This window comes from Schistocerca americana, chromosome 6 (assembly GCF_021461395.2).
Source record: "Schistocerca americana isolate TAMUIC-IGC-003095 chromosome 6, iqSchAmer2.1, whole genome shotgun sequence".
Taxonomy (NCBI): Eukaryota; Metazoa; Arthropoda; class Insecta; order Orthoptera; family Acrididae; genus Schistocerca; species Schistocerca americana.
Window position 1 is genome coordinate 586,408,092 of NC_060124.1, and position 12,401 is coordinate 586,420,492.

Here is a 12,401-nt window from a genome sequence, read left to right on the forward strand (position 1 = left end):
CTGGGGAGGTGGCCTATGGGAGACTATCAACTCTGTATGTTATACAAATCGTTTACGGTATGTAGAAAACCGCACTCGCATGTTGTGTGGCTAGTGGCAATCCCACAACATTTCAATAGTTCCATCCACAACATGCACAATGGTAGTGAATTCTGTTGTGAATGTCAGAGCGGTATCTCGAAAAACTCTTCTAGTTTTCTATGAAACTATAACAATTCTTGTTTCATGAGTAATCTATGGTCCTTAAAAATGGTGTTATTTCATTGGAAAAATCTGCAGTAGTTTGGATATCGGTTATTAGTCACATGACAAAATATTCTCGTCTTTGCGTATTGTCAGTTTCCAGAATGTTGTTTCGATATATCAAACCGTTTATGATATATGGGGAATGTTACACAAATTTCATTCTGGCTTTTTCGCTATCGCGCGAGTCCGGAACGAAGCGTTTTCATACAATCAATTGTCCCAAGATGGTAATAGATAGCGACATTTTCCAAAGTTTAAAGGATAATTTAGTATGTTAGCTACGTTTCATACGCAGAAACATGTGACGTAACATCCAGCAAACGTGATTGCATAGCGAGCACTGTTTTTCAATATAAACTGTTAGAAATTCTTGCAGTAGGTTACTTAATTTTGAAAGATCACAATGAGTACGAAATGATAGGCAGTTCATCATGAAGCTAACGAGTAAAGCTGTGAGATGCGGGAGAATCAAATGTTTTTCACGGGTAGTTTGCTCAAAATGGTTCTGTTCTTTGAAGAGAGAACGTGTTGACCTGATGCCACATCAGAACCGAGCGACTCAGCTCCTTGCGTCTTTTTCTAGCCAGATTTTTAATCTCCTGGTGAATCGACGCGTAATACGTACGGCAGCTGTCTGGCTGCAGAATGCGATCCACGCTGGCCTGACTATTTCCTGAGGCAGTTTCTCTGGAGCTGACGTTCTGTTTTGTGAGCGGCAGCTGCCAAAAGGTCTACTTCGTCAGTTCAGTTTGTTGCAGGACTCCTCCTTATCCTATGGGTAGTAAGTACTTGCCTTCCAAAAACAATTTTTTGTACGTTCGCTGAACTGTCGTTCTTGTTGGACACCGCCTGTTTAGCACATCTACTTTATATTCGTTTCTGAAAGGCATAACTGTTTCACGCGAACCAGTATTCGACACGCGTAAGAGACATAGGCAGAATGGAAGCTACATCTTCTCTGTGTCCCTTTCATACTGGTATCGCGGCGGTGCACAACTATTTCCTTCGTACCTGACACGATGTGTTTCCTTACACGAGTATCGAATCCTTAGCTTCCACATTAGACAGCAGCCAGTTTCATGTCGAAAACAGATAAATTAATATGAAAATAGTAATCCGATTTTGCAGAGTAAAGTACCGTTGAATTTTTCTCTTTGAGAACTGCAACCTAGCAGCATAAATTCGTGTACTTCCATTAGAAAAAGCTAAATTGATACTGATATCTCTCTAATTAATGTGGCTATGAGAAAATACTATTCGCTGTTTGGTGGGTGCTTTCTCACAGTTAATCTTGGGGATTATCCGGTAACTACAGGGTGTTTCAAAAATGACCGGTATATTTGAAACGGCAATAAAAACTAAACGAGCAGCGATAGAAATACACCGTTTGTTGCAATATGCTTGGGACAACAGTACATTTTCAGGCAGACAAACATTCGGAATTACAGTAGTTACAATTTTCAACAACAGATGGCGCTGCGGTCTGGGAAACTCTATAGTACGATATTTTCCACATATCCACCATGCTTAGCATTAATATGGCGTAGTCTCTGAATGAAATTACCCGAAACCTTTGACAACGTGTCTGGCGGAATGGCTTCACATGCAGATGAGATGTACTGCTTCAGCTGTTCAATTGTTTCTGGATTCTGGCGGTACACCTGGTCTTTCAAGTGTCCCCACAGAAAGAAGTCACAGGGGTTCATGTCTGGCGAATAGGGAGGCCAATCTACGCCGCCTCCTGTATGTTTCGGATAGCCCAAATCAATCACACGATCATCGAAATATTCATTCAGGAAATTAAAGACGTCGGCCGTGCGATGTGGCCGGGCACCATCTTGCATAAACCACGAGGTGTTCACAGTGTCGTCTAAGGCAGTTTGTACCGCCACAAATTCACGAAGAATGTCCAGATAGCGTGATGCAGTAATCGTTTCGGATCTGAAAAATGGGCCAACGATTCCTTTGGAAGAAATGGCGGCCCAGGATGCAGGGACGATGGGACTGCAACATGGGGCTTTTCGGTTCCCCATATGCGCCAGTTCTGTTTATTGACGAAGCCGTCCAGGTAAAAATAAGCTTCGTCAGTAAACCAAATGCTGCCCACATGCATATCGCCGTCACCAATCCTGTGCACTATATCGTCAGCGAATGTCTCTCGTGCAGCAATGGTAGCGGCGCTGAGGGGTTGCCGCGTTTGAATTTTGTATGGATAGAGGTGTAAACTCTGGCGCATGAGACGATACGTGGACGTTGGCATCATTTGGACCGCAGCTGCAACACGGCGAACGGAAACCCGAGGCCGCTGTTTGATCACCTGCTGCACTAGCTGCGCGTTGCCCTCTGTGGTTGCCGTATGCGGTCGCCCTACCTTTCCAGCACGTTCATCCGTCACGTTCCCAGTCCGTTGAAATTTTTCAAACACATCCTTTATTGTATCGCTTTTCGGTCCTTTGGTTACATTAAACCTCCGTTGAAAACTTGGTCTTGTTGCAACAACACTGTGTTCTAGGCGGTGGAATTCCAACACCAGAAAAATCCTCTGTTCTAAGGAATAAACCATGTTGTCTACAGCACACTTGCACGTTGTGAACAGCACACGCTTACAGCAGAAAGACGACGTACAGAATGGCGCACCCACAGACTGCGTTGTCTTCTATATCTTTCACATCACTTGCAGCGCCATCTGTTGTTGAAAATTGTAACTACTGTAATTTCGAAAGTTTGTCCGCCTGAAAATGTACTGTTGTCCCAAGCATATTGCAACAAACGGTGTATTTCTATCGCTGCTCGTTTCGTTTTTATTGCCGTTTCAAATATACCGGTCATTTTTGAAACACCCCGTATGTGAGACGAGTAGCTTAGCTGAGCGCCCCGTACAGCAGACTACTGTCAGCTAAACTATAATTTTTAGTATTTAGTTCTCTATGAGTACAGTCTGTAATTTTCGTCGCATCAGTTGGATGCGTTTTCAAGTATCCTTAAAACACAAGCGATTGTTATACATTTTGATATGTATTCACACGCAAAACATAGGCGCTTATTTCTATTTGGAAATAGATAAGGTAACTGATGTAATGAGGGAAGCAAGACTGCAGTGTTATGGACACACAACACATACCGAATGGAGAGTAACAGACTAATCAACGAGATTGTCAATTTACTAAACACCTACAAATCCAAACCCACGTGACACACGAAACTGACAAAGACACGAAAAACACTGAAATTATAATGGACACAATAGATAAAAATATTTTTTACAGAAGCAACACGACGGACAGGATTTTAGGAATGAAACAATTCTGCTAATGGAAGGAAGCGGAACCAGGAACAAACGGAACGATTCGATGGAAGGAAGGAGGGAGTATCACAGCAACGAAAATTAAACACAAAGAGGCAAAACCAAAGTTGAGTTATGGTGCCCTACAAAAGTGTTATTTGAATTAATAAATAAACAGGTGCTTATTATGCTAGCGCAACTGGCCGAGCGGTTCTAGGCGCTACAGTCTGGAACCGCGCGACCGCTACGGCTGCAGGTTCGAATCCTGCCTCGGGCATGGATATGTGTGATGTCCTTAGGTTAGTTAGGTTTAAGTAGTTCTAAGTTCTAGGCGACTCATGACCTCAGAAGTTAAGTTCCATAGTGCTCAGAGCCATTTCTGCTAGCGCAAGCGTCTGTGACGTTGTTATTTTCAGCAAAACTTTTCCGTGTCGCCAAGTTGTGTTTAGGTACCGACGTTTCGGCCGTTGTCACGAGCCTTATCGAAGACAGTGCTGCCAAAGCAGATTTGCTAAACACAGCCTTCACAAAAGAAGACGAAGTAAATATTCCAGAATTCGAATCGAGAACAGCTGCCAACATGAGTAACGTAGAAGTAAATATCCTCGGAGTAGTGAAGCAACTCAAATCACGTAATAAAAGCAAGTCTTCTGGTCCAGACTGTATACCAATTAGGTTCCTTTCCGAGTATGCTGATGCATTAGCTCCATACTTAACAATCATATACAACCGTTCGCTCGACGAAAGATCCGTACCCAAAGACTGGAAAGTTCCACAGGTCACACCAATATTCAAGAAAGGTAGCAGGAGTAATCCACTAAATTACAGGCCCATATCGTTATCGTCGATATGCAGCAGGATTTTAGAACATATATTGTGTTCGAACGTTATGAATTATCTCGAAGGAAACGGTCTATTGACACACAGTCAACATGGGTTTAGAAAACATCGTTCCTGTGAAACACGACTAGCTCTTTATTCACATGAAGTTTGCTATTGACAAGGGATTTCAGATCGATTCCGTATTCCTGGATTTCCGGAAGGCTTTTGACACTGCACCACAAAGCGGCTCTTAGTAAAATTGCGTGCTTATGGAATATCGTCTCAGTTGTGACTCGATTTGCAATTCCCTGTCAGAGAGGTCACAGTTCGTAATAATTGACGGAAAGTCATCGAATAAAATAGGAGTGATTTCAGGCGTTCCCCAAGGTAGTGTTTTAGGTCCTTTGCTGTTCCTTATCTATATAAACGATTTGAGACACAATCTGAGCAGCCGTCTTCGGTTGTATGCAGATGACGCTGTCGTTTATCGACTAATAAAGTCATCAGAAGATCAAAATAAATTGCAAACCGATTTAGAAAAGATATCTGAATGGTGCGAAAAGTGGCAGTTGACCCTAAGTAACGAAAAGTGTGAGGTCATCCACATGAGTGCTAAAAGGAACTCGTTAAACTTCGGTTGCACGATAAATCAGTCTAATCTAAAAGCCGTAAATTCAACCAAATACCTAGGTATTACAATTACAAACAACTTAAACTGGAAAGAACACATAGAAAATGTTGTGGGGAAGGCTAACAAAGGCTGCATACACTACGCTTGTCCGTCCTCTTTTAGAATACTGCTCTGCGGTGTGGGATCCTTGCCAGGTAGGACTGACGGAGTACATCGAAAAAGTTCAAAGAAAGGCAGCAGCACGTTTTGTATTATCGCGAAATATTGGAGAGAGTGTCATAGAAATGATACAGGATTTGGGCTAGAAATCATTAAAAGAAAGGCGTTTTTCTTTGAGACGAAATTCCAATCGCCAACCTTCTCCTCCGAATGCGGAAATATTTTGTTGACACCGACCTACACAGGGCGGAACGATCACCACGATAAAATAAGGGAAATTAGAGCTCGTACGGAAGGATATAGGTGTTCATTCTTTCCGCGCGCTATACGAGATTGGAATAATAGAGAATTGTGAAGGTGGTTCGATGAACCATGTGCCAGGCACTTGAATGTGATTTACAGAGTATCCATGTAGATGTAGATGCTGCGCCCGAAATACCGGCTTCGGTAAGCAGATATCGCCTCTGTCACCTGGCCACACGGCGAATGTGAAGTGCCACTGTTTCCGTACCACCTTAACCAGCAGCTCGCTGATATCCACTCGACGGCGAAAATTGGAGATACTGAGAGTACACGGAAAGCATGATGCCCCACTCGGTCACGGAGCGCACAGGGAACCTGCCAGTACCTGCGGCACGCCGGGAACGAGACACTGCCAGCCTGCACGCGTTAACCGACAGGGCACGGAGTGACGGCGTACGCTCGAACGCAGAAGTTGAGAGGCTGTGATGTACTGTCAGAGTCAGTGGCGACGACAACAGAACGATACCTACCAACACGGCATCACAAAATGTAACCAAAACGAAGGAGGAGACGGAACACAAGCACATGGGCCTTCTACCGTAACGAGAGGCTGCCAGTGCAGGAGTGGCGAAACGCAACCCCCGCGAGGACCCTACAGTGGCATCAACGAGATCGGAGATGTGGTAGTCTCGAACGACGCAGAAAGCAAGCTGCAGCAGTCTGGAGTGTACAAAGTCAGCTGCGACGGCGACACGGTTTGCATTACGGGGTGTCCAATTAGCACGCGCCTAACGGCACGCGAAAGGTACACACGTCTCTGACGACGCGTGCGTCATCAGTGGCGGAACGTCACCGTGAGTACCGCGAAATTACAGACTTGCTGGAAGATCGCTGCAGCCGGCGCTAGCCAGCCGCGTACCTTACAGAGAAAGACAAGACAACAGACTGGAAGTGTGAAGCAGCCTGGCTACACAAATGCCGAGGACGGAGCCCGCTTCCAGTCGAGTCTTATAGGCAAGCGGCCTACGGACCGACAGCATTCAGAGAGCCGCCCCAGAAACCGTGGCAGCATAGGACGTGGCGCCCGAGGCAGCCAGCAGACGCGAGATGCTCCTGGCCTCAGCCGCCGGCAGCCATTGTGGGAGCAAACTGCTGCCACACCACTCGTCCCTGATACCAGTCAACAGCAACTGAAAGGAAAAGTGCCACCCATAAGACTACAGTGAACAGCCGAAACATTATGACCACCGCCCACGGCGACGTCGGGTGTCAACTGATGGTGTTGCGGACACGTGACGCGGTAACAAAAACATGTAAGCGGAGCAGACACGTTCGGGTAATCGCCCCAGCTAAGATATGGGCTGCAAATGGGGAAATCCATCGAGATAAGAGACTTTGATAAAGCGCTGATAGTTATTACACATAAGCTGTGAACGAGTACCTTGAAAATGGGGTAGCTGGTCGAATTTTCGCATTCTAGTCGTGAGCATGTAAGGAAAGACGTACAAGCACCGTGGAACTACCAGTAGGCGCTATGTGGTTGGACATGTACAGCTCTTCACAGAACGTGGGGTTCGGAGGCTTGCCTCTGTCATTTCTGCACTCCACGAGAAGTGCATGGAGTTGTGGGAGGAAGAATGGCTGGCGGTGACGGCCAACAAACTGCGGTTGGTGAAGTCAACAAGTCGGCCGTGGCGTTCCTCCTGCGGGTTGCTCAGGCGGGAAGAAGTGACCCTCACGCGTCTTCGGATTGGGCACTGGCCTCTCACACATAGCTTTCTATTACAGCGGGAGGATCCCCCGTTTTGTGATGCTTGTGGTGTGCGCTTCTCTGTCCGCCACATTTTAACAGACTGTATTTTATACCTTGATGCAAGGGCAGAAGCACAAGGTGATGGGGATCTGTCCTGTGTTTTAGCTAATGACGAGACGTGTGTGTCTAGGGTTCTGTGATGTGTCTGGACTCTGGCCTAAACTTTTAGGCTGGAGGTTTTAGTGTATTGCACAGTCGCTGGCTCCTCCCTCTTTCCTTGCGGCCAGCCAGCCACTTCCATCTGTTATATTGTTTTAGCTCCCTCTACCACTTTGTTCCTGTGTTGTCCATGTTTTACTGCTGGCGGCATGCTTCGTCCCACGCTTCGGTGTGGGTAGGCCCATATTTTTCCAAGCTTGTTACCTGTGTTTTACGTTCTGTTTTATCTTACTGTTCTTTTCCTTGACATCCGTCTCAATCTGTTACTGAGCGGGCCCTGAAGACCTTGCCGTCGTGCGCCAATACAACCCTCTCCATCCACATCCATCTGTTCTGTAAAGTAGGGTAGCGGTGATCTTTGGCATCTCTGCGGAAAGAGGCCAATGCTGGTGCGCGCACAAGTGCTTAGGAACACGCAGTCCATGGTACATTGTTGAACATGGGGTTCCGCAGCAGGCCACCCCTACATGTCCAAACGTTGACCCAAGGACATCGTCAGTTACGATTGCAGTGGGCACGGGACCAAAGGGATTCGACCGTCGATTAATGCAAACGCGTGAATCACTTTTTGCTGCAATCGATCGCTGGTCGTCTCCATAAACACCGTCATCGAGGTGAACGGCGGCTCGAAACGTGCCGCGCGCCACGGACGCGAGCTGGTGGCAGCAGTATTATGCTATGGGAGACACTCTCCTGTGCTTCCATGGGACCTGTAGCTGTACTCGAGGACACGCGACAGCTGCGAACCACCTCAATCCCTTCATCCTCGATGTCTTCCCCATCGGCAATGCCATCTTTCAGCAGTACAGTCGTCCGTGTCTCGGAGCCAGAACCGTGCTACGGCGGTCTGAGGAGCATTGTAGTGAACTCTCGATCATGTCCCGGCGACGAAATTCGCCTGATGTGACTCGTAAGGAACCCGTCTGCGTCGATATCGGGCGCGACCACCGCGTACGAAAATCAGCGGCCCATTATTTCGGCGAATTACATGACCTGTGCGTAGACATCTAACGTCACATATCTCCACAAATCTACCAACAAATTGACAGATCGATGATACGCACAATTAGTGACGCATTTCGTTCCAAAAATGGACAAACAAGGTATTAAGCAGGTGGTCATACTGTTTTGGATCATCACTGTATGTCAGTCTGTCGCTCAGCATTTCAGCCATACGATCCAACATGAAGTTCAGTGACGTCCTTGACAAACTGACTCGAAAATAATCACAAAATAACGCTGTATAACATCTGAGGCGGACATTCCCACGCCCCCAAATTCATATGCTAGCAGTAAAATCTACAGGGAAACAATTATTGAACTCGGGTTCGATTCCCGGCGGGGTCAGGGATTTTCTCTGCCTCGTGATGACTGGGTGTTGTGTGATGTCCTTAGGTTAGTTAGGTTTAAGTAGTTCTAAGTTCTAGGGGACCGATGACCATAGCTGTTAAGTCCCATAGTGCTCAGAGCCAGAGCCAATTATTGACTATATTAAAAAAACCTAAATTACTTACAAACTACGGCGTCCACACACTTCATTCAACATGTAAAAACGTCACCATACATACTGGGATTTAGGTTATGACATGTTCAATTTGTCTGCCATCATTGGCCATGATGTGGCGCAGACGAATAGTGAAATTCTGCATGACCCTCCGAAGTGTCGGAACGTTGATGCTGTCGATGATCATCTGAATGATTGTTTCAAGCTCATAAATGGTTTTTGCGTTAATGGTGTACACCTTTTCTTTAATACAGCCCCACAAAAAGAAGTCGCTTGTGTTCAGATCGGGAGAACATGGTGGCCAATCGAGGCCCATCCCAGTGGTCTCTGGGCCAGAATGCGGTTCCCAAAGTGCTCCTCCAGGACATCAGACACTCTCTTGCTTCGATGGGGTCTAGCACCGCCTTGCAAGAACCACATCTTGGCGAAATCAGGGCCACTTTGGATAATGGGGATGAAATCATCTTCCAAAAGCTTCATGTACCATTTGGTAGTCACCGTGCCATCAAGGAGTATCGCACCGATTATTCCGTGACTGGACATTGAACACCACACACTCACCCGCTGAGTGTAAAGAGACTTCTCGATCAGTCCGCTAAATGCGGCAATTTTTCTTGTTGAGGGACCTATCCCAACGAAAGTGTGCTTCGTCAGTAAATCAAACCATACAGCGCATACTAAATCCCATCATGCTCTGCGGCCAACCGTGCAGTTTGAACGTCCTACCGTAAACCGTTCAGAAGTTATGATGATTTTGTTTCATATTGTTCAGTAACTGTCACCCTGTATATTCACGCCTGCACACCGCATGCCACCCTTCGGCGTGTGTCGCACGGTGTTTGGTTGGTCGGTTTGTCGGATTGAAGGGACCAGACTACTAGGGCCATCGGTCCCTTTTCCCACGAACTTGAAACACCCACAAAGAATAAGAACAAGCAATGGAGATGACAAGAGACGATACAGGACAAGAAAGACACAGACAAAGACCAGAAAAAAGGAATTAAAATCACACCGAGTGTAACAGTGGTTGGTCGACAATAGAAACAAAAAAGGAAAAGCCAACCAGCAAGAAACGCACTAAAACCCCGTCTAAAATCGTAGGCCAGACTCAACACAAAAAAAGGACAAAGACTTAGATCAAGCGATTAAAACCCCCTGCACGAATAAAACTCAAAACTAAATGTCATCTGATAAAAGTGCAGGAAGCGTATCAGGCAGCGCAAACGTCTGCCTGAGCGGAATTAAAAGCGGGCAGTCCAACAAGATGTGGACCACCGTCAAAGCTGACCCATAGCGAAGTAAAGGTGGGTCCTCGTGGCGCAATAAATAGCTGTGCGTTATCGAGGTGTGGGCAATGCGCAGCTGGCAGAGGACAACAGAGTCCTTGCGAGAGACCTGCAAGTAGGAGCGCCATGCACCGGTAGCCTCCTTGATGGCCCAAAGTTTGTTGGGTGAAGGAAGGGTGCGCCATTCTTCACCCCAGGTGTGAAGTACCTTCTGCCGCAAAACTGACCTGAGGTCACTCTCCGAATGGCCAGTCTCCAAGGCTGGTGCAGCGACAGCCTGTTTGGCCAGCGTGTCAACACATTCATTTCCCAGGATGCCGACATGACCCGGGGTCCACACAAAGACCACAGAATGGCTGCAATGGACAAGAGTATGGAGGGATTCCTGGATAGCCATCACCAGACGAGAGTGAGGGAAACACTTGGCGATAGCTCGTAAACCGCTCAGGGAGTCACTACAGATAACGAAGATCTCACCTGAGCAGGAGTGGATATACTCTAGGAAGCGAGATGTGGCGACCAGCTCGGCAGTGAAAACACTGCAGCCAGCCATCAGTGAGTGTTGTTCATAATGATCCCCTAGAGTAAGAGCATAACCGATACCACCAGTAACCATCGAACCGTCAGTATAGACAACATCAAAGCCTTGAAACACGGCATGGATTGAAAGAAAGCAGCGACCGAGGGCCTCAGGAGGGACTGAGTCCTTCGGGCCCTGTGTCAAATCCAGCTGAAGGCATGGGCGGGGCACACACCACAGGGTTATACACACAGTGGCCCAGAAAAGAGGTGGAAGAGGGAAAACAACAATCTCGGAGAGAAGAGATCTGACACGAACCGAAATCGTACATCCTGACCGGGGCCGCCGATCTGGATTATGGACGACCGACTGAGGGAACAGGAGACGACAATTGGGATGCTCGGGCAAGCTACAAACGTGTGTAGCATAAGCGGCCAGTAATCGCTGGCGCTGGAACCGCAATGGAGGGACACCTGCCTCCACAAGTATGCCGTTGTCAAGGCATGTCCAGAAAGCTCCAGTGGCGTGTCGGATCCCACTGTGAAGGATGGGGTCCAGCACCTGCAATACGGAAGGGGCTGCTGAACCACAAGCCAGGCTCCCATTATCTAGACATAACTGAATTAACGCCTGGTACAGCCGTAGAAGGGTAGACCGATCGGCACCCCAGCTGGCGTGATGCAAGCAACGGAGAGCGTTTAGGTGCCGCCAGCATGTCCGTTTAAGCTGCCGAATATGAGGGATGCAAGTCAACTGGGTATCAAAAACCAATCCCAAAAACCGATGCATCTCCACCACAGCAAGAGGTTCACTGTCAAGATGAAGCCGTGGCTCAGAGTGAACAGTGCGTTGCTGGCAGAAGTGCATAACGCAGGTCTTGGCAGCCGACAACTGGAAACCATGCGCTACAGTCCAAGACTGTGCCTTGCGGATAGTGCCCTGCAGTTGCTGTTCAGTATCTGCAATGACAGTGGGGCTAAACTATAGGCAGAAGTCGTCAGCATACAAGCAAGTTGAGACAGACGTTCCCATCACCACAGGGAGCCCATTAATTGCAATTAAAAAGAGGCAGACACATAAGACAGAGCTGGCCACACTGGCCGAGTGGTTCTAGGCGCTACAGTATGGAACCGCGCGACCGCTACGGTCGCAGGTTCGAATCCTGCCTCGGGCATGGATGTGTGGGACGTCTTTAGGTTAGTTAGGTTTAAGTAGTTCTAAGTTATAGGGGACTGATGACCTCGAAAGTTAAGTCCCATAGTGCTCAGAGCCATTTGAACCATTTGAACTTAAGACAGATCCTTGCAGTACCCCATTCTCCTGAACTCGGGAGGAGCTATGGGAGGCTGCAACTTGCACATGGAAGGAACGAAGCGACAGAAAATTTTGTATGAAAATTGGGAGCATACCACAAAGACCCCAACCAGGAAGCGTAGTGAGGATGTGCTGTCACCATGTCATATCGTATGCCTTCCGCATGTCAAAAAAAGATGGTGACCAGATGCTGACTGCGGGCAAAGGCCATACGGATGGCAGACTTCAGGCACACCAGATTATCGGCGGTAGAGTGGCCCTTACGGAACCCACCCTGAGATGGAGACAGAAGTCCCCAAGACTCAAGTAGCCAACTCAACCTCCAGCTCACCATGCGTTCAAGAAACTTGCAAAGAACGTTGGTGAGGCTAATGGGGCGGTAGCTGCCCACCTCCAGTGGGTTCTTGCCAGGTTTCAACAC